Source organism: Haemaphysalis longicornis, unplaced genomic scaffold (assembly GCF_048455015.1).
Source record: "Haemaphysalis longicornis isolate Haplotype H1 unplaced genomic scaffold, Haemaphysalis longicornis Haplotype H1 scaffold_9, whole genome shotgun sequence".
In the NCBI taxonomy this organism is placed as follows: Eukaryota; Metazoa; Arthropoda; class Arachnida; order Ixodida; family Ixodidae; genus Haemaphysalis; species Haemaphysalis longicornis.
The window spans coordinates 128,194,330-128,221,633 of record NW_027526460.1 but is presented as its reverse complement, the minus strand read 5'-3'; the positions used below and the strand labels follow the sequence as shown (position 1 = coordinate 128,221,633).

The following is a 27,304-nucleotide window of genomic DNA, read 5'->3' as shown; positions in this document are numbered from 1 at the left end:
ATCTGGATGCACCTACAATGTTTGTGCTGAGCACCTCTGAAATGTCGTCTTCTATGGCCGTGAAACTGGGAATAAATAAAACTAAAAACTGTCTCCTTCATTTGGTATATTCCTTTTACATTGTTCAGGAACGTGGAAATAACATGGAGGACAATACCCAAGCACTTGCACGTCATCGTCCCCTGGTCACTTATTGGTATTTATGCTGCAGTTTAAACGAACTGCCAGGTAGCCAACATTCACAACCAATTCAAGTAGTAGCTAGGAGTGCCCATGCTACATCGGAGGACATTATTTTTTCTAGGGACCACTGGATTGTGCGAAGAGATGTGTCTCATCTCCTACTCGGATTCTTGCAGTCCACAGGACTAAGTGAGGTGTGGTGACATTGCGTGTCTGTTATTTTAGGACTAAGTGAGGTGTTATGACTTTGAGAGATTTGATATGGTATTGGGGACGATTAGGCGGAGCAATTGCCGGCAGCTATGCAAGGCTAAGTCCGCCTTATTCAACAATACATACTACTACTACTACCTCTCAAGCTGAAAAGTTATGACATTTGTCCGAGGAACATGTTAAAGGTCTTCACAAGAAGACATTAAGATTGAGATGCTACACTGCAGGTTCTCTTACAACAGCAGGTTCTCAAGATTTTGCATATTTTAATACTGGCCTTCACATCTGCTCTTGAAGCCTGTAAGTTGGAAGCAATCTAATTCTTGCTTTACATCGGTTACTACAAAGGGCTAGTGTCATAGCAATCAAGCATCCTGCAATAACACAAATTTGTTTAGACTTAGATCCACTAAATAAGCTACGCTACCATCTATTGCCAATAAATATGCATTTTGGAATGACCACATCTGGAAACTGACTAGAGAAGGCAGTATCTTATCCTACGTTTCTTTTTAGTTTAAATGTGGCACACTGCACAAGTAAAACTGCTATTGCGATAACTGTTCTCCCGGGTGCACGCGCGGTTGTAGTAAATCTCGCAGCCGTGAACGGATGATTTTCTCATCGTTCTTGAAAGAAGCAGAAACTTAAACGCAGAGGTAATTAAGTGTCGGAGAAATAATGAAGAAGACGTCCTCCAAATCTGATTATTGGTTGGCGCGGGCCAGCAGTAATATATTAGGGCCACACAGAGGAGAAAGAAATTTTGAAGTTTTTTTAAGAATAAAGGAACCAGCGCAGGACAAACTCGGGGCGACACCATGGACACGGTCAGGCAGGCACGCTCCGCATTAAAAAAATCGTTCAGCAAGACACCCGTAAAAATTGAAGTAATTACAAAAGGAAGCGTCAGTTCCAGCCGTTTCTTGCGTCGTCTGCTGCTAGACACTGGCCATCGCCTCCTCTCAGCTACTTACAGGGAATTCCCTAGGAGGCGACGCGCGAAGCCACATCAAGCCTGCTCACTGCAACAACAAATTCCCTAAATGTCCCTAACTTTTGTCCCCAACTGACAGTGGTTTCAGGAGCCAATCAAAACGTGGAATAATTTCCTCCTTTTAGCCGCATGCGTGTCCGCCGCCCCTGGAGAAACACAACAAAATGCACTCGAAGAATTAGTGCTTCCATCTGTGGCGCGTCGCGCCCCTTGGCCCCTCTAGGCCGGCTGGTTGACACTCACTCCGAGCCTTTACGAAAATGCAAGAAAAAAAAAAACAGTGCAAGCAACCCGGCCAATCAGCGGCCCGGTGTGTGTTAGTTGGCCTTCGTATACTATTGTGACACGCATTTGGAGGCGTGGTTTCTGTGCCATAAAACTGAAGTGTTTGGTGTTTTGGGAGCAAGGAAACTAAAAACTGGCAGTTGGAGACGAGGGCCGGTCGACCGAACAACGTAGCGGGCCGGACAGAAGCAGGCGCTGCACATGATTGGCAAGAGTACAGAACCATCCGTCTAACCGTTTTGTTTGGCGGGAAGCGTGCCGTGTGAAAAGTGGCTGTGCTGGGCTGCGCGATCGAGTGTACTGGACACCCACGCAAAGAAACAAGGCAAAGGTATGTGTGGCATCAGTTCTATATATTCAGCTGTTCGTTCAGACCGCAGTTTAGAATTACTCGCTACCGGCAGTCGGTGGAGAATTGTTTGTCAAGTCGGGACACTTAACAAATTTATTTAGTGTAGTCCTTTGTGTTCTAAGCAGAGGCGTGTTTACATTCATTCATTTTACCTTTTCTAAGCGTTCTCCGTTCCAGTGGCAATGCAGCCCCGTGGGGGGTAAGCAGGGATCCCGACATTTCGGTGTAGGTCATTTCGGTGTAGGTCGTTTCGGCGCACGGGATCTCCCAGACATTGTTTCAACATTTTAGCTTTAATATTGTAATTTCTTCAGTTGATATAATTTTACGTTCGAGAGTTGTATTTGCGGCTTCGTTCGGGGAAACGAACGCTAAAACGAGGAGGGGCATCGGCGCGTAAAACACGATTTCGGTAGATGTTAAAAATTAAGTTGTTACTTTCACTTCCGTTCAAACTTTTTTGTTTTAACATTCATGTGAACAACCGTAATACTTTAGTGTTACCGAAGCGCTTGATTTCACTTCACCCAACGCTACAGGACGCTGCCGCTCGTAGTTCATTCCTATCTCTCCTCCCCCCCCCCCCCTCCCCGCCAAACCACCGCGAAAAATAGAGAAACGAAACCAGCCAGCTTGAGCGCGTGTGCTATCCCTTTCAATTATTTTCTCTGTCAATCTGGTCTTGGTTGCATTCGGTGTCGGGGGAACTGAGCACCGCCGGCTACCACGAGCCCCCTTGGTAGAGAGAGGGGGATGTCACTTGTGCATCTCTGTTGTGTAAACCGGACGTCGGAAAATTGAAGACGACTGTCGCATCTCTCCAAACCAGCTAATTTTTTCCTTGCCGATGGGGCGACCGAAGGCGAAGCCTGGAGAGGGGGCGCCGTGGGTGTGACCGCGACGCGCGGAAGGGTGTAGCCAGCGATGCTTGTTCCTCAATCGTGGCGACAGACGCCAACGATACTGGTCATTGTGTTCTCAGCGCCTTTTCGGCTGGCTTTTTGTTGCGCATTAGAGAGGTTGTATGAGCTCATGGTGAATGTGTAGCTTTTGCATCGATGCGGTGACGCTTCGGAGGCCTGTGAGGTTTCCAGGGGAAACTGAAAATATGACTGCAAACGAAATCTGTGGGAGACTGAAACCTCCAGGCAGGGGCGAAGAGGGCGCCGGTGGAGGCCGGGACAAAGAATTAAAATGAGATGAAAGTGCGCGTGCAAACATAAAATGAAGGTTGGTTTGCCCGAATACGGGAATGAATGATATTTGTACACACAGCCCGTATGAGCGTTATCTGCATTGAGAAAATATAGAAGCTGCAGCTGTTTTCAAAAAGGCCATTTTCCTCCGCGACAATATCCTATAGACTTGCCTGTAAAAAAGATAGCTACAACAGTGTTTGCAAACTCCTTTTAGCGTGACAGAGCAGCTTACATAAAGCTTGAAATATTCATAATATTTTCTGAGTTTTTTGGGGCAACTGAATGTTTGTAAAGCTGCTTTCTTTGGATAGGGAGAGTTTCCTTTTCATTTAAAGAAATTACATACCGGCTAATTGGCTAATCTGATTTGCGTGCCGCAAAAACGAGCAAATATAGATTAACGGCTTAGAAAACGTGTGCAAAAGAGTTCAGTCACTTGGCTGCATAACAGGTGTTCTCTTAATTAACAAGGTAGTAAATAAAAAATATATACTAATGTTCAATTTCTAAGAATAACTGGCAAGAAAAAAAACAGCATTATTCTAAAGATGCAATCACTGCGCTAGATTATGGTCCATCACTCACGTTATGCGGAAATAAAAATATAACGGCTGTTTCAAACAAGCAAGCACCAATATTTCGGTCGCCGATATGTTCGTGCACAGAAATCTCCGCCCAGAAATGTCCGCACCGAAACTTCTCAGACCCGGGTGACAGTGATTTCCCTACACCCCCCCTAGGGGGTGTGTAGACCCCCCCTAGTTTTTCTGGACACCCCCCCTTGAATCCCCAAATTTCACTCTTGTCAGTCCTTGTATGGACCTTTTTCAGTATCGATGTGCGCATGCGCGGGCTGCCCGTGTGCTATTCTTGGCTGTAGCCTCGGGCAAAATAAACAAAAGTGCGCCCCCCGAGCTTGCTGTTAGCGTTGCACGCATTTATTTCCTTTTTTTCGACAGCTCGTGGCAAGTTCGTATGTGCACATAAAAAAGGCTTTCAAAGGAAAGGGGCAAAGTGGTTTGAGGCTGACCACGCTGCGACCACATTGCTACCAGCCAGGGAGTAGCGAAAATGAAAAAAAAAAAAAGTAAAGGAAAAGGGGAGCTTCAACGGCCGCAGATTAGTCACGGAAACTTTCGCCTGCTACCGTGACATTCATATGAATGGTACGGGTAACGGGTGGGTGCGGGAGCAACTGCAGGACGAGAACACTTTGTGCACGAGTTCTCCGAAACCCAGATATTTTCCGGGGTGTGCCTTACTGCCATTTTTAATACGCCGAAGTGGAATACCACGCGGGGGACGCAGCAATTCCCCACTCGCTTGAAGTGATTTTGGGAGTGACGTCGGGTGCCCAGGGAAAAATGGTCCAATGGAGGCAGCGGAAACGTGAGTATGCAGGACAATCCCACGGTCGAGGGAAGTTTACTTAACTAGTTACTTAACTTAACTTAATTATTTAACCGAATTGTTTAACTAGTTAACCTAACCTAATTATTTAACTAATAACTTAGTCTAATAATTTAAATTAATTATTTAACTTAATTATTTAACTAGTGGGATAAAAAAGCTTTTCTAGTTTATGAACCCCCCCCCCCCCAGAGCCATTGAGACACCCCCCCTTGACTCGATGCCTGGGGAAACCCCTGCCGGGTGAGCATCCGGTGCTTTTCTCTGGCCGACTGCCACTCGCCAAGGCACCGGGGCGCTAGCGCGTAGTTCGAATAGCACGTCAGAGCGATCATTCTCATGCCTCCGCCGAGTCAAAACATATTTGAGGTCGACGACGGGAGGCTGAATCATGTTGCTCTTCTCCATGGGCACAAATAGCTTAGCCGAAAGATAAACTTAGATCTCATTGCTGACGAATTTATCGGCAGATCGGCTGTACGCAAAAATACATTTCTGACTTTGAATGAGTAACCTGGGTACAGGACACCATTCCATGGAAGCATTTGTAAAATATCATGTGTGTGCATGTCCTTTAGTTTTTTGGGTGCTGATGTATACATGTATAAAAACTCTGATTCGTGATTTTATTTGTTGTGCTTGCACTTATATACTTTGTATATGTACTCCATATACTTTGTGTGCGTGTGGGGGGGGGGGGGGGGGGAAGGTATGCATGCTTTAGGTGTGGTTTTTGTAGCTATTTCATTTCATTCATGCTTTTGTAGATATTCCATTTTTTGTTTATTGCACTATAGCCCCCAATGTCTTGTTTACAGAAAAATAAATTATGACACCGTGTACCAGTTTTCTCAATTTTTTGTCCTACCGTTTCAGAGAACATGTAAAACTTTCTTATCTCACTCGGGGCACTGTTGCCTTCCACTCCCGTCACACTCTCACGACAGATTGGAAAATTGTACGCCTATGCAGTGCGTGCTACGCCAATTCAGCAGTAGCCGCGATCAGCAAAGCCCGCGGGAAAAGCAGATGGAGACAGCTAGAAGGTTAAAAATAAAACAACTAAAATAACCAAAAGAAAAAAAAATTATATATATATATATATATATATTTTTTTTTTGCCCCCTCCGGGAAATTGAAAACTCTACGCCTATGGTGCCTAAGGCCAGGAACGGTGCGTTGTTGCACTTCCAAAAACAGTGGAGAATCAGAGACAGCCCAGGTAACCGAAACGTCGTTAGGGATGTACCGGGCTGAGAAATTGCACATTAGAAACAGAACGGAAAATTTCTACGTTAATTCCAACGGCAGTGCTTTACTCTTTAAGGCTAGCTTTGTGAGGAAGTGCACGCAGAATGATGGGATATGCGTGGTCTGCGGAACGATGTTCTCTTTTGCGTCTTGAACCTTCCGTCAGAAATGCCCTACGCTGTCAGCCTGTGTGGAAACCGGCTGCCAAACACGCCGATTTGGCATATCTGAAACGATACCCGATTGCTTTTACCTGCACCTCGAGTACAGGGAAGAGAGACCACACTGCCCCCGAGTGCTATAATGCTTTCCGAAACATGTGAATGTTGGGAAAGATCTTGGGAAAACTTGCGACGCTGAACAGCAAGCGCAAATTCCGTACCCATGTCCGAGCCCAGGGTTTGTTTTCCGACCACAGCGGCCGCTTTTCTGATGAGGGCGAAAAGCAAAAAATTACACCATCTTCCCGTGGGGAACCCTGATGAGGATGCGAAACATCATGGGGGTTCCGTGTGGTTCCATTGTGTTGCCATTATGTTGAGTGATCCGGTGTTTAGTAGCGCCAGAGGGAATTCCGCGTCTGGGTCCACCCCGGTGGCAAAGGCACGCAAGTACTGTTGTGTTACGGTGACTAGGCGGTGGTTCTCGATGCGGCGAAACTCGTCCATCATGTTCTTGTCGATGTTGTCGTCTCTGTGGTAGGATCGGTAGTCTCCGTCAGCGTTGGTGAGGTAAATGTTGCTGACGTTGGTGCACCGGCTGAGAGCAACGTACACGCCCTCCTCTTCGCAGCTTTGTCTTCTTCTCCTTCTTCAGCGATTCCCGTACGGGAAAATGACGACCGTGGTTGAACGCAAAGCTATCTCGTGATGGATTCTTTGGTTGGCCAATCCCCAGGGGCATCCTGCCACAATCATCATCAGAAGCGCTGCGGACGGGGCACGGACGCGGGACATCCCCCCGAGCAAGAGATGCTTCGCATCTAAAACGCCCGTGTGTTCGAGATTTCGGCGCACGTTAAAGATCCCCCGGTCGTCAAAATTAACCCGGAGCCCTCCACTGCGGCATGCCTCATGGCCTGTGTAGCGTCGGTGCGTTAAACTCCATAATCAATCAATCTGCCCATGTCCGCTAGATGGGATTGGGGAATTCATCGACAATGCAGAAGCGCGAAGGGCGCAAAACTGAAGTCTGCAGTAAGCGAGAGTCTGTTGCGTTGCTTGAACACTACCGAAAAGAATTGTCAGAATATGGCGCATCGCTCCTTCTCACTCAATATTCCTTACACGCTGCACGCAATGACGTTTGATAATGTGCTGAAAAACCATCTTGAAGGGTGTCAACTTATCTTTTGAGGAGAGTGCCAAATTTGTAATTCCTGACGAACTTCACACAATTAAAGAATTACTTTTGATAATATATTTAAAAATATCTTCAATGGCGTCAACCTATTTTTTGAGGTCGTGGTCCTCATTTTTAACGTGACATGTTCTTGTGCTAAGCAATATGCTTAGAACATAATGCAAGAGGGGCAACCCGAGCACTAATCACTCAATCTTGGAGGGGACAAGCTTATTTCATTCTGGGGAAAAACGAAAAAAAAACTTTTACCGCAGCTACCATCCATCGAGGAGACCGCATGATCTGTGAGTGAACGGAGCGCTTCATGGGCGTCGGCAGGATTTGGTCTCGAGGGGTCCGACACCCGTTGCATTGCGGGGGTTGGAGCCGAAGGCCCCACGCAGCTAACCAGACTGTAGTATGGAAGCACAAAATGAGTGCTCGTGCACAAGCAGAGAAAGTGGATCTTTTTCATTTCTGCTATAACAGTTCAACAGGCCAAACTTCTGGCATGAACTGTAGTGAAGTGTGTGCTTTTCGAAGTGACATCTGTCGGGGTTGCAGAATACTGAATAGCCTTCAACACCTCAATAATCACCCTCGGCCCCCGCCCTTGACACTGCCCAAATTTGAGCAAAAAATCTTGAAGAGAAAAAAAACTCTTCCAATTGAGAGGACCCTGGTCCCTTTTATAAAGCCCTGTAGTCCAGCAACATCCAGAATAAATGCGGATTTTTACCAGCGTACACCCAGTACACCGAAGCTCAAAACAAAGCTAGCTCGTGGAAGGCGATACACGTATACACTTGCCTCCGGCAAACAATCTTGCATATCTTTAAAGTCCACCAATGACATGTGTTCAGCCTCATGGGTATTTCCACAGCTTCATTGTTAGATGGCAAAAAAGGGTCTCCCACACGCAACGCCAGTTGTGAACACAAACGTACCACCGCGAGAACGCCAACTCCGCGAATGGCAGGCGCGAGCGCTTACGGCTTACGCAATCCCCTTGCTGTTTGCTCGAGTGGGATCAAAAATTTAAGCATTTACTTCCGGTATGACGTATAAGAAGTCACGTGACATTGACAGCGCAGTGTCTTCTGGTACTATCCTATAGCAGTGTTAAGAAAATCTTCTTTGTTTATGACATTTCTTACGGTCGTAACCATAAAGTTGCAGTAACACTGGAACTTTGATATTCCTAGATACGAAACTACAAATAAACACTGGCTCTCATCCGCCACCTCGTGGAAGGACCTGCCCTTCAGGAGAGGAATTAACCAACCTCTTGGGCGGGTGAGGAGCATCGCTAGGCGGATGTGACGTCACGTTTGCTCGCAGCGTTCCCGCGCGGTATGCTTACATTTTTCCGAGTGCTGCCTACACGGCGTACGTGCCGTAGCGATTCAAGTAGTCGCGTTCGACAACGCAAGAATTCATAAACTGGCGATGGTTGTCGCCCTGTCAGTCGTCGTTCAACAGCTCCAGCATCTTCTGGCACAACAGCTTTGCAGTTATCTGTTACCATCGGCCAGTTACCATCGGCCGACCAGGTGAGTGTTTTTTGGCGGGTTTGCAATCAGTTCGCATATCTCCTACTGCAAAGCGTGCTTTCTGTTTGCGGCAGTTATATTAGCGACGTTTACGAAATTGTTAAAGGCGCGTTCTCACCGTCTTGCATTATTGTTCCTGTTTATGCTGCTCTGTTCGCGTCTGTCGGCGATCGCAAGCTGTTGGCGGTTTGTTGCACGGCGCGGAAACCCGTCTCGCCCGTGGCGCTTCTTTGTCTCTTCTTCAATGTGGCGTCATTAACATCGCTTGTTATCCTATACGATTTTTCTAAGCAACGTGCCTTGTGCTAACCTCTCTTAATGTTGTAACGAAAATGAACTTGCTGTGCGATCTATACGTGAAGTTAGAGCGTGACAGAACGCTGTTGGCAAGGTTTTCGTGTGCGCGTGTGGTTCGTGAGGGCGTTGTAACACGCTGCTTTAGCCTCTTGCACCTCTTTCCTGCATCTAGTACTCTTGCTTGCCAGGAGTGCCTGCCAAGGGATGGTTACTTCGTTATGTGTTTTCATATTTAATAGTGAACCACTCAGCGTTCTATAACTGATGCAAATGCAGGCGGAACGACCCCGATAACTACGCAGGGCAGGGGCAGTGCTTGTGTGGTCTTCTCTGTCGTTTGCCCTTCTTTTCAGTCGTCGTAGATTATTTACTGTTGCGTGAACGTTGTTTGATTCTTCACGTTTCATTTTTCTCTTGCAGCATCTCCTGACTGCAGTCACGGTGCCCCTAGCCTGCGTGCAGCACTCATCCTGCCATTCTAGTGGGAACTGTTGTTCGCAGGCCACTTGTCACGACCTAACGGGTTCCCGCCCTTGCCTGGCTTATAATTGATGGTATACTTCAGATACACTGCTGCGTTCTCTCTCTGCATACATTTAAAGCGAGTGTTTACACTAACACAGCAGTGGATAGCCATGAAGACAGCAGCGTGTGTACTGGTAATGCCAGTGAAAACAAAACCAAACGATCTACAGATCTATGCCAGCTTGACCATTACAAATCTTTCAGCGAGTGTCAAAGCAATGGACAGCTGGGGATATCTCGTGCGCTAAATTGTGTTCTTCTTTCTGTTTGTTTTCTATTTGCTGGTATAAATTTACGAATTGATAGTATGAGTAAAGTAGACAGAGAACAAAGTGATTGCGTTGCTCTTAGAAATGCCTTACACGAAATAAAACTGCTTCCTGCGAGTTCGCACTGCTCAGTGCGGGGAAAAAAGGTTCCGTATAACAAATAATTTGGTGCACCCAAACCCATCTGTGATGAACATATGTCATGCATGGATTATTTAAGGGCATGTTATTAGCTTTGGAAAAACAAGAAAGTGACCTCTTTCTTGTGCAGAAAACTAGTTTAGTTGTGATTTTGGCTCTTATCTGTCCAGTGTCAACAGGAATAGTAGCCTTGATGCGCGACTTTGCGGACACTTTCCTGTCACCTTCCTTCAATGTCAACACAGTGGTGGTGAAGACTCCTGGGCAGTCGAAATCGCATGATGACAGGCAGTTATATTCTACCACGAGAAGCACCCTCCATAAGCCGTGAGGCCTTGCTCTGTTTTCAGTTGGGGCTCCTTTTGTTGCCAAGTGCCTTGGTCTTTTTGGGTAAAGCTCCCAAAACAAGGTGGTCTTGTCCCTGTTGGAATTGTCATGTTGATCATACCTTTCACCCACAGCTTTCCAGTTCATTTCACTTTTCTAACCCAATTCTAATGTTATTAGTGTAGGGAAATCTGGTGTCCAGCAGCTTGCGTTTCAAAGGGAATAGATGTAGCAACTACATCAAGCACTAGCTGATTCTGATGCTTAGTGGACTTTGCTGTGAGCCGTCCAAAGCACCACAAGGGGAAGCAGTGCTGGTCTTATGTAGTTTAGTACTTTGGAGCTGCAAAATTACAATGCACCTTTTATTACAATGCACCTTTTTTACCTCAATTTTTTTATGCTGCAGTGGAAATCATGCGAATGCATGTTTGTAAATGTCCATTCCACCAACAAATTCACGGCATGCCTTGACAGTAGGTGCAGTTTTATGCATCTAGATAATCACCTGTACCCATTTATCACAGGCCTGCAATTTGCACATGGTCGGATTTAAAGAACCCTAAATGTGGCAAGTGTAACCGACCGTAACACACAATCTTGAAAACTGTACCTTATCAACGCGAAAGCAATAAGTGGCCCATTGACTAAGAAGCCACTATCCGCTGTCTGTACTAGCACAACAGCTCCTAAATCGGCCGGCAGTGCAAAGAGAGCAAAGAGTGGATTGAGTTCAAAACTTTGGGAAGAGTTCAAACCACATGGGAATCAAACCCAGGACATCCCTAGTGCAAGTCCAGCACCACATCCTTGACACCACTATAGCTCAGTGGGTCTAGCTGACTAAAGGTGGACCCAGGGAGCGCATTATGCCCTTAAACTGAAAAAAGTCCACAGGTACAAGCAACCCGACATACAATGAGTTTTAAATTTCTTGGCAATTCATTCCGTGGATATGGCGTGATTTTTTTTCCACCAGAATAACTGCCGGAGTGGCGATTCTTGGCATTGCGAGTAAAAAAGTGGACCCTGATTTACAAGGCTACCTGCTTCTACGATATCGAAAAGTAGCTTTCGTTAGCCGGCGCCTCGGAAATCACATCGCTCAGTTTGAAGAGAACAAACTGCAAGCAGGCGGAGATCAATCACTATTTCTACAATACATTAGGTACAAACAGCTTCGTGAATATCGGCCCAGTATTTTTCACCTTGCTGCACATCGAGAATCGAATTTAAGAAGTGGTCTGAAACTATAAGCCAGCTTCCACATCTAAATGATGTACTAAAACACAAAAAAGTTTCCTATATGTGGCACTGTTTTCTACTTTCACCAGAGGCATGTGCTGCTGAAAACACTTTACTTTCAAGTGAACTATATCTAACGTTCTACCACTAGTAAATACTTCCCTTGAGAATTGAACAAAAAATCTAGTTTATTGTTTAGGAGAAAAGCAGTTTCGTTAGCTTTCGCACTCCACGAGGAGGACGGCCGATATTTGTGCAGATGTATTTGTTACAATGAGAAAGGCTGATTTTGGTTCACTTAGCGAGTGAGGCAAAAGACGCCAAAATGTTTATACCTGCGTGTACAGCAACTCTAGTTAGGTCGTGAAACTTTTGGAAAGGTCTAAAAGGTGGCGTTGGGGCAGCCCAAATATGGCCGATATTGGACGGGGAAGTGCAAATGGTCAAGAATTTATAATATCTCTTTCTGTGGTAGGTGCAAAAGAAGTGACAAATGTAGGGCAACTGCTCGTTTTGCGCTTTGTTTTCCCTTGAGTAAAAATATTATTTTCAAGTAAAAATAGTTTGTAGGCTTCTAACCTCTTTCATTGCATTGAAAAAAAAAAAGGCGGATATTGCTACCTATGCGGTTAGTTTTAAACATGTGATGATGACAGCAGTACAGCGTGCTGGTGTAGCAGAGAAATCCCGGCCGAACGCATCCCTGCAGCCGGCGCAGCGCCATGCAAGTCGCCAGAGAAGCGCGAGCTTCACGGACAGGTTCCCCAACCTCCGTCACAAGGCCGCTCGGAACTGGTTTCGGCGACTCTCCGCCAGGTGCATACGTCGTCTGCTCGGGGGTGCTTTGAACGAAGGTACCTGGCGTGCTCTGTAATACCGGAGCTAAGGATTTCGCCATGGTGACTTCAAGAGCATAGACTACTTATCTGGATTAAATTTGGACAAACAAAAATTTGAGTGCAGTTGGCCTTTAAGCTACAGCACATAGCCGTAACATCCCCACTCAGGTGAATTGGCCAGTCACGATGATAGCTGCTGTCAGAAGCTTATGGCTATTTCACCAATTTCCGTTTGTCTTAAAACAATGCTGCTTAAATTACACACTGGCCAACTGCACCTCATCGAGTATATTTTACGCTCCTAGCATTCTGCAGTAGCCTTGTTTAGTGTTAAAGAACTACGTATTTGATCACATGTGAAGACTGCGATTTCTGTTAAAGCATTTTGTGCTTTCAACCTGAATTGGTTGACGCTCGTCAATTCAACACTGGCTGCAAACTGATTGTGGTGTAATAAACATAAAACCTGGATAGAGTAAAAATACTGAAGAGTAAATTATGCTAGGCTTATACATTGCACAGCGTAGCTGTAAGCATCAAAATTCAACTTTTTAGGTTTCATGAGGAAAAGCTCAGCATAACTTGGGCCAACTATGAAGGTTAACTGCAGTGGAGGGCTATAGGTTAAGTCAGGCCACCTATAAATCTTTGACATGCTTCGAAATCTTGGCACACAGGCATTTTTTTTTCTGTTCTACCTAAACCAATGCTTTGGACTTTGGCCAAATGTTTTGTACGGGTTAAACTGCACAATGCAATTCCAAATAAGAATTGAACAAACGTACTGTTGTGTCCATTCGAGAATCCAGTGCTTGCCCAATATCGAAAATTGCCTCCAGCAATCGATTCAAGAAATGTACTTGTATGTCCAAGAGACAAGCTCAAATAAAAAGTTACCCTACTTTAACTGCATTCCTTGCATATTTATTTATTTGAAAATATTTAGCACGAAAACAACAGAATGGTACAAACAGGCAGTGCTGTCACTTTTCGTGCTCTCTCTCTCGTGCTGTGTTGTTTTTCCACTGTTTATTAATTTTAAAAATATGCCACATTTGCCATTTTAGTTGTTTTTATTTGTTTTGATGTTATGCTGTGTTGCCAACGAAACTTTGTAAATGTCTTCCCAAGAAAAAATATGAATACCTAGCATTTGTAAGTGTATGCTTCTTGATGGATAGCAACTCTCACTATATGAAAGTGAAGCCAAGAAAACACCAAAGTCATCACAAACACTGAAGAATGTTTATTGACATGGCATCACATCACTTGCTGGACAAGCAACAAGGCACCATAATGCTGCTCACACAAGAGTGCGAAGCATGCTCCGCGGCTAAAACCACTTGATAAAAATACAAGCAGGCGCTTATCTGCCCCAAGGTGACCCTGAAAGAAAATGTGACATGCGCAACACTGGAAATCAACAAAAGTTATTGGGTCAGGCATAAGTGAAAAGTGCGGGCAAAAGTCGAGGGCACTTTCATGTGTTGGATGACGAGACTGCTGGCACAAGACGGAAAGGATCGAAGGGTGGTAACTCAGTATTGTATGGTTACAAATACGTGCAGATTGCTACTCACTGGACCAAAAGTGCTTGAAGACCCTGATTTTAAAGCAAAACTTTCTATGACACCAGTGGAATATGCCATGCCAAAAAGGCATTGCAGAAAAGCCAACTTTTTCTGACAATGATAATAATCGTGGGTAAAGAAGTGCTGAAAGAAAAAAACGCTTCCTGCAGTCAGAAACAAATCAGGACCCTCGCGGTGTGAAACCAACATCTATTCCGTGACACCATTGCAACATGGTCAAAGTAGTTTGAATCTGGATAGCGGTGCATCGAGATGCAAAATTAGACAAAAATGGTGCACCTCACATTCTAATGACGACGACAGTTGAACACGAAGCTTTCGTCAAGCAAAATCAAGCGGCGAAGTTTCAAAGCCACTGCGATGAAAAGTCCAAACAGCATGCAAGTAAAAGTGATAGCTCAAACAGGCAACGTCCAAGCTCAGATGACAATCAAGCAAGGAATCCCTTACGAGAAAACTGAGTTAAACTGAAAGGCAGGTTCTCCTAGACACCCTTCCCACTAACTTATAACCAAATTCCTTAAATGATCTCTTGCGTCCCTCGTACCCACCTAATTTAGCGGAGGCAGTGTGGGACACACTCCTGCATTTCATATACCGACCCACTATTTTTCCCTTGCTATTTCCCACCCATACCCGTCGTGAACTTTAACTAATCGCTACTTCTAAGGGGGTCTGATGCACTAGCAAGAGGCCCCCGGGTGTTTTTTTTTACATTTCAATAAACGTTAATAAAAAAAAAAGCCATTATTGTCGTAAGACAAAAGCGTGCACGTTTTTTTTCCTTGCAATTACAGCAACTAATGAACACATGACAGAACAAGTAACAGAGAGCAATGATGAAAGTGACAACCACAGATTTGCACATAACTGTGGAGAGGAACTCTCTGGATAGAAGACTGAGCAATAGAAAAGCACAGCAGCTGCGGCTGAACCTTCCCACGCAGCTGAACAGAGACGAAGAATACGGCAAATGGACAAAATTAAGGGTTGGGAGTCTTAGTAGCCACTGTACTTTCTTATCAACCAGGCGTATGGCTGGATGGTATAGATGAACAGCAACTTGGGAGCTAGAGGACTGCTTGCTGGCGACACTACTACCACCCAGTAGTCTGTACTCCACAGTACACAGTAGGAGGAAACAAACTGGAAGTGGGACTGCGAATTGACATGATGTTACAAATGAAAAATTGCTGCATGGCTGTCACAAGTCAAGGTCAATCACCCTTAAGGGGAGGTGCCAAAACCCCTTAGAGAGGGGATGAAGACTTAGAGAGAGGATGAAGACATGACATTTGAATCTAGTGGCTAAAAATGAACCATTCATGTAGCACCCCACCGCAAAAGGGGATTGATCTTCACTCATTTCCTGAAATAAAGTTTAAAAGCAATTCATCCAGGGCAGTTGCCACCAGCACCCTAGAGTAGTATGGTGGAAACACACCACAATCTTTGCTTTTGGGGTCTTTTACCGGGCTGTCTACCAAAAAACTCAAATCTTTTTTTCTAAGGGGGTACCCTGGTCTTAAACAAAAAAAAAACATGGTTTTTACAGTTAGGACGATAAAAATTGGGTGATGCATGTGGTTTTTCATTGAAATTGTAGATATGAAGTTTGTTTCTGTGTAAAACAACTATATTCAACTTTATTTGGCTTTTATGTTTGATTTTTTGACAGCCTTTGTAAAAAAACTGCTTGAGGGATGCAGCTGAACAAGGTACCGGTGAACTGTGCACAAATCAAGGACTGACTGCCATAAGACTAACATTATCATTATATATGGTCTGTAGCAGAAATGACAGCTGTTTGAAGTTTGGGCCTGGATGGCAACACCAGTTTTCCTGGTTCCCATTTTCTAGGCCCAAACTTCACATGGCTGTAACTTCTGCTACAGACCAGATAGAATGATAATGCTAGTATTATTGCACTCCTTGACTTGTGCACAGTTAACTGGTACTTTATTCAGCAGCGCCCCTCCAGCAGTTTTTTTATAAAGGTTGTCGTAAAATCAAACATAAAAATCCAAATAAATGTGAATAGAGTCGTATTACACAGAAACAAATTTCATATCTACAGTTTCAATGAAAAACCACATGCATCCCCCGATTCTTATCATCATAACTGTAAAAATAAAGTTTTTGATCAAAAACTGATGTTCCTTTCTAACTCGAAGCTTTCTGGCCAGCTCCAGCCTCGAAGGTCAGCTGTGCCTGATCAAAAGGACTGTCAACGCGGCTTGAGCTCAAGGCATCCTGGAATGAGGACACCTCTCTGAAGCATTTTGCGCATTTAATTAAAGTTTATTCTCTCTCTCTCTCTTGCGACTTGAGCCAAAGTCCAAAATCTAAACTGCTTCGACCGTATCAGAAGGGTGCAGTCTGACAGACAATGGTTTCATAATGCAAGGGACACTGGTTCCATTATGACCATGGAAAGCGTTTTTTCTTGAGGTGCTTGATGTGCTTTTGCTTATCCTCATCGCTTTGTGAAACTCACTGTGTAAAGTTAGCTTTCCTGCAGTGCATTATGTAGCCACATTGAATGTAATCAGTGAGGTCCTGAAAGCTTCACTTTAACAACAGGAGTTACGTGCTTGTCAAGACCCTCGTCTCACAGCAAACTTCTCTTCACCAGCAGGCACAGGCTAGAGCCCAGTCAGCAGGTGCTGCAAAGACATGATGAGAGTATTTAAGCACGAACCTCAAGATGGAAAGGAGGTGGAGCAAAGAGCAAGAAAAATGCATCAGGAGGAGACTGCAAGCTCTGGGATGAGCAAGCTAGGTGTGGTGCTGTCAGGACACTGATGTCATAACCCAAGCCTGGGAACAAGCGGAGCAATAGCGCAGTTGTTCCAGCCTCCTCTGGAACAGCGATTCAGCTTCTCATGACTACCATCTTAGCGACCATGACTGCTCTAAAAAATTTGACACAATAGCAGAGAACCTTTCAGAAATACTGGACTGCAACCCAATAGATGGTATTCACTGAAAATTTCAGAGGGAGATTTCTTCACCCGACAACACTGGAAACCACCACGTCTGTGCCTGCGCATTGTGCCCACACCTCGCAGAAAAAAGAAAACCTCGGTGCATATCGTCTGCACCACTTCAACCTGATTGTCGGCCTTAGTATTAAGAGAAGACCTATTAATTGCACTCAAATTACGTGGTGGTGCTCTCCTTGCCCTCAAGAACTTTGCATCACTGCAGAGTGAAACTGCGGCTATGAACGAAAGCGACACGGCATGCCAGAGGCAACGCTGCAGTCGCCTGCGACTACCGATGTTGACACAAGTGCCATTTAATGAACAGTTGAAAACAAAAAACAAATATTGCTTTCGAAGAAATGCTTTATGCACACGCCGGTTTATATTTATATTCTATATTTATATTAAATGAAGCCAGTGCACGTGATGCCATCTCCCGAGTTGTGCCATGCTTGCACCGCTCACCCCCTTGCTGGTAGCCATGTGCTCGTACCGTGGTCAACCTCAAGTCTTCACCCCTTTCCTTTGAAATCCTTTGTGTACACGCACAACTCACCACATGCTATCGAAAAAGAAGAAATAAAAACGTGCATCACTAGAAAGCATAGCTGCTACCCCAGCAACAAGTGGAGGGGGCACCCTTTTGTTTGTTTTGCCCGAGACGACTGCCTAGAATGGCGGATTACCAGCCCGCGCATGTGCAGATTAGTAATAGAAAAAGGTCCATTACTGCAATCTCATGGAGTCCGACGTATCACAGACGCTGCGGCACATACATGGCGGCGCACACACAGGGTCGCCCACTTGTGGGCCACACCAGTGAATACAACCTATGAAGTGCTATACCCAACACCGATATAGCATTATCTAGGTGCAGTCAGAAACACTTTTTTATATGTTTACACGTACTTTCAAGCGTTCGGAGGGTCAACATGGCTGCTTGTCACTGCTTCTGACCGATTATCCATGGGTCGATGCCACCAATCTGGCTGCCACAAATCACGGTAATAACGCGGAAGTCTTCAATTGTGGGCCGGACTGACACACACGATTCGCGCCAGGGCTGTCAAGCTGGTGTGGCAACTTTCTGATCGCGGCGTTAACACGCCACAGTGGTTCGAACACTTTCCCAGTATGAAGGTAAGCTATTTCTGTCGTCGTTGGTTTGTCGCATAATGCATGCTTTATTGATGTTTAAGTTCAAGACCTGGCAAGCTTCTCTAGCTCACCCAGAATTTCTCGATACGCAACTCTGAGCTGACGTGTGAGCACGTCTGTTTGTCGTGTGGTTCCTTGTTAATGAGCCAGACCATGCAACTGAACGGTGCGAATGCAGATTTGATGCTTTCAGCACGTTTCACTTTTTTCTTCGATCAACAAGAGAGAAACTGTCAGTAATGCTCGTAGAAAGACGGGGCGAGTCAGAAATGCTGCTTGGACACTTCCTAGTACCATATAAATAGTGTACTTAATCTTCCCGAGAGCCAAAGCATCATTTTAGGTTGTAGTGAAACAGACCAGAAAACACCCCTGCCCTTTTTCTTGTCCGTTCTCTTTGAAGCACTCCTTTGTTTATGTATTGAAAACCAATTTGTGCAGCGGCACACTTCATTAGTTATTTGTGTATATGGCTAATTTTTCACATTTTAACATTTATATGTTCTCATTGTAGTATGATACTAATCTTGATCAGTGCATTTTTGAAGCAGAGGTGTTTTCTTCAGGTGGCAGTTCCTTTTCTCTACAAAAAAGTGCTTGCTGTAAACAGCATCAAACAACAAAAAAGGAAATCTGTTTTAAGTAAGGAGGAAAAAGGTTTCACGTCAATTTATAAGGCTGAGACAAAGATTATGGCACTCACTACACGTTTTGCGGTTCCCGTAGGGCTAACAAGCGATTTGCAAAAAACTGGACAACACTTCCCATGGTGCGGAAACCGAAGATGTACTCCTGCAATTAAAACACGGAATTATCGCTGCCCCTTCAAAGGTAGATAATTGAACCATTTTGGCACTTGATCTTTAGAAAGCTTTGATCGCGTATCACACCAGGCTATTTTGTGTAACGTTGCCACTTTCACTCCGGGTCGCCGCACATACAACTATATCCGTAACTTCCTTTCGAACCGCACGGCTGTTATTCAGCTCGGTGACCTACAATCCGACACTATCCATTTCCCAACCATTGGCACGCCTCAAGGCGCAGTATTATCCCCACTCCTATTTAACATTGCCCTAATCCACCTTCCCAGTAAGCTCGCCGCGATCCCTCGCTTACTCCACAGCATATACGCCGATAATATTACGCTGTGGACCACCAGAGGCAGCGACTTTCAAATCGAGGAGGTTCTCTAACAGGGAGCTGACTTAGTTACCGCCGCCGCGCAAGTTGGGCTTGGATGCTCACCTGAAAAATCTGAGCTTTTAATCCTCCCTGCCAAATCAACTGGCAACCCAGCCCAGACACCCACCATTGAGGTCCGGATTGATGGTAGAGATGTTCCCCAAGTGGTAGTCCTGAAAATACTTGGGCTCTGCATACAGCGCAATTGTGCAAACATTAAGTACCTAGCACAGCTGACTTCTCAGGTGAATCAGACGATCGCCCTCATCCGCAGGATTGCTGCCCGCTACAAGGGGTTCAAAGAAACGGAGCGTATCCGGCTGATACAGGCATTTGGGCCCAGCCTTCTCACTTACTCTCTCCCGTATCTCTTGCCCTCGCGTACCGAACTCTCTAAAGTCAACTGCCTCATTCGAAAGACCTAAAAAACGGCGCTACAAATCCCTCAGAGCACTACCACTGCCAGACTCGAGAAACTCGGCATTTACAATACTGCGGAGGAACTCATTGAAGCCCACCTTATCGGTCAGCTAAATAGGCTCTCATCCACCCCCACCGGTCACACTCTCCTTGTTACTCTTACCCTTAAAGCCCCTATCCTCTGCAATGACAGGCTCCCGGTACCAGCCGACATTCATGGCTCCCTCACTATTTACCCTTTACCGCGCAATATCACCCTGTTTTCAACAAGCAGCGTAGGGAACTACGAGCACAAGCACTTACAGAGAAATACCCCGTCCACCCCACTACAGTTTACGTGGACGCAGCTTGCTATCGATGGCAGGATGCATACGCTGTCGCAGTAGTAATCAACTATCCCAACACTCCTCCTCTTAAATCCCAAACAGACCGCACCAACTGACCCGCTGAGGCGGAAGAGGCGGCAATAGGTGACCGGTAAAAAGCGCAAATGCTCATGGGTGCATTGTCTGCTCCCGCGGAGTTCTGTTACTTCCGGTTCGAGAGCTCTCCTGGCCTCCCATACGCCGACGGCTTTCACGCGCGCTTGTGCTTGTTGTTTATCTGTTTCCACTGAAAAAAAAAAAAAAAAAACGCTCATGCTTCGCACATTCAAGGTGTAACAACAATGAATTCTACTAGGGGCTTCTCTGAAAGGTTAGCACTCTGTGATAAATAAACAACACGCACACACGCATGTGAAAGCCGCCGGCGTACGAGAGACCAGGCGAGATCTCGAACCGGAAGTGGCTGGAGCAGACAACGTACCCATGAGCCTTTGCGCTTTTTATCGGTCACCTATTGCGCTAGCCCTTACACATAGGCCGCCCCCTATCACTATCGTCTCGGATTCGAAAACGGCCATTCGAAATTACGCCAGAGGCATGATCTCGCCCCTGGCGCTCGGAATTCTCCTCAAAAATCCTCCTACCATACAAATAAAGCTGATCTGGACTCCGGCCCACATGGGTGTGGGGGGAAATGAGGCAGCACATAGGGCCGCTCGAGAGCTCACCGTCCGAGCAGGCCCTAGCCTCGAACCCTTTCACGGAGCCCTATCAGCTCGGGACAGTCTCTTGACCTTCCAAGACATTACGGCACATTACCGCCTCTCACGCCGCCAGCTCCCCCCCGCACACCCGGATTTATCCAACAGGGAAGAACGGCCATGGCGACTGGTGCAAACCCATACCCTCCCATGTCGCTACCACCTGCACCGTATTTATCCTTCCGTCTACCCCTCCACCAACTGCACGGCCTGTGGAGCAGTGGAAACACTGGACCATCTTCTTTGGAACTGTCCCCACAACCCCTATCCTCTCTTAGCAGACGGTGGGCACTGGGCTGAGGCACTGGGCAGCTCCGACCTGTCTACCCAACGGGTGGTCACGGCGAGGGCTGCTGCGGACACCGGTACGCCGGTCACCACGTCCCCTAAGGGGCCTTTAAAGGCTCAATAAAATGTTTGTCCTCCTCCTCCCATGGTGCGTTCACATGCGGTTCTGCACAGATGGCATCTGGCCCCATTTTGTCTGACTGGCAATGAAAACTGCCTGCTTCAAAATAACAAAGACATTTTAAAGCCACATTTATATTCAGGCAAAAAGTGTTGTGCAGCCATTGCATGTAATGTTGCCTAGTATGAAAAATTGTGCTCAATAGGTTTCTGAGGAAAGCTGGTTTCGAGAATTGCATTGTGCCATAGGACAAAACAAAATTAACTATAAATGAAAAACAACACAACAAAAGTCCTGAGTTTTGCCATGCATATTTTTGTGCTCCTTTTCTATCATGTTTACAACCAACATAGCCATACTGGTAATTACATTGCACCTTTGGTCTCATAGGTCACCCAGAAAGGAAATCAACTGAAGTCGAGGAAGTAGTGTAAGGAAAATTCACTTTATATTGTAAAACAACAACAGTATTAATGTATTCTTGAAAGCGTAAGAAACAACAGCCTCGCCTGGACGTTTTTCAAATGTAAAATAGTTTCTTCTTGTCTTCTTTTTATTTTATGGTGAAGGAATGGGGCTGCTTCTTTTCCTGCAGCTTGTTAAGTTGGCCATTTTTTATGTGATCAGGTATTTAAGCATTCAGGAGTAGACGTGTCCTGATCAGGTATATCTTGAGTCCAACTGAGTAAAGCGTATTCTGATTTTTATCATGCTAAGGGTCATATTCCGAATGCTCCCCATGAGCACAAACGAGTTGCAGTGAATGAATGAAGATAGCACGGAATTCTTTTATCAACACGTAAATGCCTAAGACTAGTTCACATACTTGAACAAATCACAAGCACACCATAAACTTAATGCGGTTGCCCAGCAGTTGGGCAACACGCCACTATTTAAACTAAATGCATATGTTACTCGATAGTTTCCCTCCAGCTTAGAGACTGCCTTTTCCATGTATTTTCTAGTTCATAAATATACCATAGAATGCTTGGCTGCAGCAGCTCTCATAAATTACAAAATGACAAGAATAAGATGGGCATTGCTTCCACAGATGATCCCTTTGTATCATTCCTGACATGAAATAGCCAAGTGAATCTTTGGACCTTGGTAACAAATTGTTTCAAAGCACAGTGCAAACCGTGATGAACAAACAGCATTGCGTCAGGTGCATAGCCTGCGACACTGTCCAGCTGAAAAAAATATCTAATGTCTTTCTGCTTCATTTTCCCGTGTCTACATATGCAAAGTGCCTTTATTAACAATAAAAGCAGGGCGGTAGGAGGGGTGTAAAACGTTTAAAGAGCGCACTGCAAAATAATGTGACACGGTTTTTTTAAACATTATGTATGAGCTGCCTCACGTAAGAGGCATTTCTTACAACATTCTTAGCCCTGTATGGCTTTCTCACACAGCTTAGATGTCGTGCGAAAAAGGCAACTTAGTCTAACAGCTCAAGGCGAGGTAGGTGCACCTTCTCCCGTTTGCACTCAAGAGTTTACATGAAAAGGCATTAAGTAATTGCATCATAATCGAGTAAACTGAGGTCACTTCACACTATGAGGCACAGGGCAGTGTGGTAGAACTCTCACTCAGGGATCTTTAGCGTAAACCAAGACATCAAGTACAGAAGGTTAATTTTTTTGGCTTTATAAATTCAATGCAGCCCCGGCAGCCAAGAATCGAACCCAAGACATTGTACATCCCTGCAGCCATAGGAAACAATGTGAGATCTGAGCAATCTGGCACCTGAGAAATCTCATTAAGACGAATAAAGCTACCGTGCGATATTACTTAGTGTTTACAAAAACCAAGGATAGACAGCATAGGGGCACTAGATACATCCTTGCTTACACAAAACTCAAGAGTAAAATTTAAAAATATATATATATGACGCGGGCATCCGAGGCACGGTATATCTATGGTGTTGACTAACACCATGTACTGTGCCCTGGCCGACCACATAATTTATGTTCCTGCCTCCACTGGAAGCTGGAAAGCACTGTAAACGGCCCTGTGGTCAGCCATAACCCATTACACGCCCAAGACTACAGTGCAAACTGTTGTGACGGAAACCACGTACGGTGCTGTTTGCACGAAGGTCACGCCAGCCCACCTCATAGATTGTGCTATATCGGTAGTGCATATAACAATTTCTGGTGGGACTTCACTAGGTGGTACATATAGCATCATCCATAAATTTTAAACAGTAAAAAAATGAAGGTAGTAATTAAGCAGTGCATGAGCTATCCCTACCTCTTCATTGTTTCACTAGTTACTGAAAGACTTGTGTTTGAAAATGTCAGGCTGGAATGGATGCATAGACCAGGTTGGTTTTTTGACATTGGCATAAATAACTAAACTTGATTTTTAGTACACACGCTGCTGTCTTCATGGCTATCAACTACCGTGTTACTGTAAACCCTCGCTTGAAATGTACACGGAGTGAGAACGCACTGGTGGATCTAAAGCATACCATCAAATAGAAGCCAGGAAAAGTCGGGAACCCGTTTGGTTGTGACAAGTGGCCTGCACTAGAATGGCAGGATGAGTGCTGCAGGCAGGCTAGGGGCACCGTGACTGCAGTCAGGAGATGCTGCAAGAGAAATAAATGGAACATGAGGAATGAAGCACCGTTGAGGCAGCAGTAAGTAAACAATCTAGGATGACTAAAAAAAGGGCAAACGAAAGCGAAGACCACACAAGCAGTGCTCTTGCCCGCCCTGCGTTATCCAGGTCGTTCCCGCTGAATTTCCATCGGTTATTGAACGCCGATTGGCCCCACTATTAAAGATGAAAACACATAACGACGTAAGCATCCCTTGGCAGGCACTCCGGGCAGCAAAAGTGCTGGATGCAGCAACGAGTGCAACAGGCTAAAGTAGCGTGTTACAACGCCCTCACGAACAACACGCACACACGAAAACCTTGCCAACAGGGACCTGTCACGCTCCTAACTTCACCAACAGATCGTACTGCAAGTTCATTTTTGTTACAATATTAAGATCGGTTAGCACAAGGCACGTTGTCTAGAAAAAGCGTCGAGGAAAACAAGTGATGTTAATGACGCCACATTAAAGAGACAAGGAAACGTCATGGGCGAGACGAGTTTGCAATGCGAGCGAGTTCCCGCGCCGTGCAACAAACCGTCAACAGCTCGCGATCGCCGACAGACGCGAACAGAGAATGCAAGACGGTGAGAACGCGCCGTTAAGAATTTCGTAAACGACGCTAATATAACTGCCGCGAGCAGAAAGCAAGCTTCGCAGTAGGAGATATGCGAACTGATTGCAAACCCGCCAAAAAACACTCACCTGGTCGGCCGATGGTGGACAGTTGAACGCCCACAGATAACTGCAAAGCTGTAGTGCCAGAAGACGCTGGAGCTGTTGAACGACGACTGACAGGGCGACAACCATCGCCAGTTTATGAATTCTTGCGTTGTGAACGCGACTACTTGAATCGCTACGGCACGTACGCCGTGTAGGCAGCACTCGGAAAAATGTAAACATACCGCGCGGGAACGCTGCGAGCAAACGTGACGTCACATCCGCCTAGCAATGCTCCTCACCCGCCCAAAAGGTCGGTTAATTCCTCTCCTGAAGGGCAGGTCGTGGAAGGTGGACGCTCCGGACGCGCCAGTACAAGTACAGGGAGGTTTCGGGTTTCGGTTGCGATTGCATGCTCTTGAAAAAACAGGTGCGATCGCCGGACGACGCGCTAACGTGACCCTAAAAAAAAAACATGCCTTGATAGCCGAAAGTCACGACGAGCCTTAAAGAAATGCCCTCGAGCTGTTCCGCGGCTGTCGGAAAGGTGTCCTCGCCATTCCTATTGTCAAGTACGACTGTGCCGCGTCCATTTGCGCCCATCAGCGTAGCTGCAGTTGGGGCTGTCGGCGCGGTTTTCTTTGCTTTCAGCGCAGGTATGTGTGTAAAAGGGGTAGGCCCGCTCGTATAGGCCGTTTGGTCACATAGGGTCGTTCGTCATAGGCCGGTTGGACAAATGGGAAAGTTCGTCATAGGTCAGCGCGTGCTTTTTTTTTGTACGCATGTGGGTCTCAGCGAATTAGGTAGGATGGTTCGACTCAAAAGAGGGAAGCGAGGACGTTTTCTTTTTTGTTCGCTCTTTCCGGCCGTACATCTGGCAAGTTCAGCAAAGAGTGCATGCCAGAGTGGGCAAGTAGGGTGACCTGGAATTCAACAACCCTAGACAGAAAAGTGAGGCAGGCACGTAGCCTAATAACGTTCTTGAAAGACGGGCTACAACGAAGAACGCGCGCCCCCTTTTCAGTGTTGAGGCCGGCTTGGGCACCCTGGATTCATGGGAACAGACTGGGAACCGGCCCACTCGTCCAGCCGACTCGTCATGGGAAAACCGGTCGAGGAGGCATCTGGCTCTAAGTGGTCCTGTAATAGGCAAAGTGGTAGCACCGACCCTCTCGTTCTTGGGAATTCCGTCTAACAGTTTCGTCTTGTGCGGATGTCGAGAGAGAGAGAGAGAGAGAGAGAGAGAGAGAGAGAGAGAGAGAGAGAGAGAGAGAGAGAGAGAGAGAGAGAGCTTTATTTCCATTCAAAAGGGAAGGGGAAACGGGGGTGGCGGGAAGGCTAAGAGCCGCCTCGTTCCAGGCAGCTTCTGGTGGCCTTCAAGATGAAGTCCGCCAGGCTCCTCTGCTCCTCCAACTTGGTTGCAGTAGTCAGCCACTCTCTAGTGTGATGTGCCCTAATGGGTTTGTTGTTTGGGCAGACCCACAGGATGTGGGTTTGATCCTGCAGTACCTTACAGCGTGCACAGTTTGGGAGGGGTGTGTGTGTATGCTTTCTGTACAGGTGAAGTAGAGCTGGTGTGAGAAGCGTGTTTGTCTGTGCTTGACGAAGGGTAACCTGTTCCTGCCGGGTCAGTCTGGGGTGAGGTGACGGCAGAAGTCTCTTGTCGGGTAGGTAGGTCTTTAGTGTGAGGGTAGGAGGACTAAGGTTCTGGACCTGGTCACTGATGTCGGGCACCCGGAGAAGGGTTTCGCGGGCGAGCAGGTCAGCTCTTTCATTCCACGACATACCAGTGTGCCCAGGGATCCAGTACACCGTAACTGGCCCTTTGATGGCAGAAAAAAGAGGTAACGTGTTTGGATGGCTAGTGTTCTGGCCAAAAAGAATGCATGCGTTTTTCGAATCGGTGTAAATATTGGTGATTCTAGTAGGTTCGGATTGGTGAGCTGTTGCGAGGGCTATGGCGAGAATTTCCGCCTCCTCTACTGTGTGGCAGCAGCGGAGATCAGTGTTCGTTGCTCCTTTCGTGGTCACGTAGGCAATCGCACACATGTTGCCTCTCTTGGCCACGTCGGTGAAGACATGATTACTATTTGGATCTCTTGCGATCTTTTTGCAGAAGTAGCTGGCTCGAATTTTTCTACGGGTGGGGTTTCTTTCTACATCCATATGCCGTGGGATTGGGGCTACGTGTAGGTGCTGCATAATGTTTTGCGGAATAGGGGTTGGACCGCATCGGTTCCTCCGGTTTGGGTTATATCCCAATTCAGTCATGATGAGGCGGCCTGCTTGGGTGGATTCGAGTCGGCGTAACTGATTATATCTGTGCACTGCGATGACTTCTTCAACCTTGTAAACTGTTCCCGTAGCATCCAGGCTTTCATTTTTAGTGTTGATGGGAAGGCCTAATGCCAACTTCGTGGCTTTCCTGATTAGCGTATCAAGTCTATTTTCAAGAGTTTTTGAAAGATTAACATAGGGTATTTGGTATCGAATTCTACTGGTGATGAGTGCATCCCATAGTTTGAGAAGGCCTGCTTCCTTCAGGCCCCGGTTTTTGTAAGCGACCCTTCTCATCATGTGGAGGGTTTGCTCCCCTTGCTTGAGTATGTGTTTGACTGCTTTGTGTCCACCTCCGTCTGCCTGTATATGAAGTCCAAGGATTTTGATGCTGGTTTGCGGTTCAACTGGTTTGCCTTGATGTGTGAGCCGCACAGTGGGCAGCTTCAACCGCGGGTTATATACGAGAAGCTCTGTCTTTTCGGAGGAGCATTCA

The 27,304-nt window shown here is 46.1% G+C and overlaps 2 long non-coding RNA genes across 2 annotated transcripts; one reads left to right on the top strand and one right to left on the bottom strand.

The window, feature by feature from the left end:
* Window positions 1–8,600: 8,600 nt before the first annotated feature.
* LOC144151580 (uncharacterized) lies at window positions 8,601–12,148 on the top strand. Its single transcript, XR_013318904.1, has 2 exons — window positions 8,601–8,784; window positions 9,502–12,148. It is a non-coding gene; the product is annotated as an uncharacterized LOC144151580 (long non-coding RNA).
* Window positions 12,149–15,298: 3,150 nt separating this feature from the next.
* Window positions 15,299–24,841, bottom strand: LOC144151394 (uncharacterized). Its single transcript, XR_013318861.1, has 3 exons — window positions 24,577–24,841; window positions 23,739–23,858; window positions 15,299–16,685 (listed from the first exon to the last, which is right to left on the bottom strand). It is a non-coding gene; the product is annotated as an uncharacterized LOC144151394 (long non-coding RNA).
* Window positions 24,842–27,304: the final 2,463 nt, after the last annotated feature.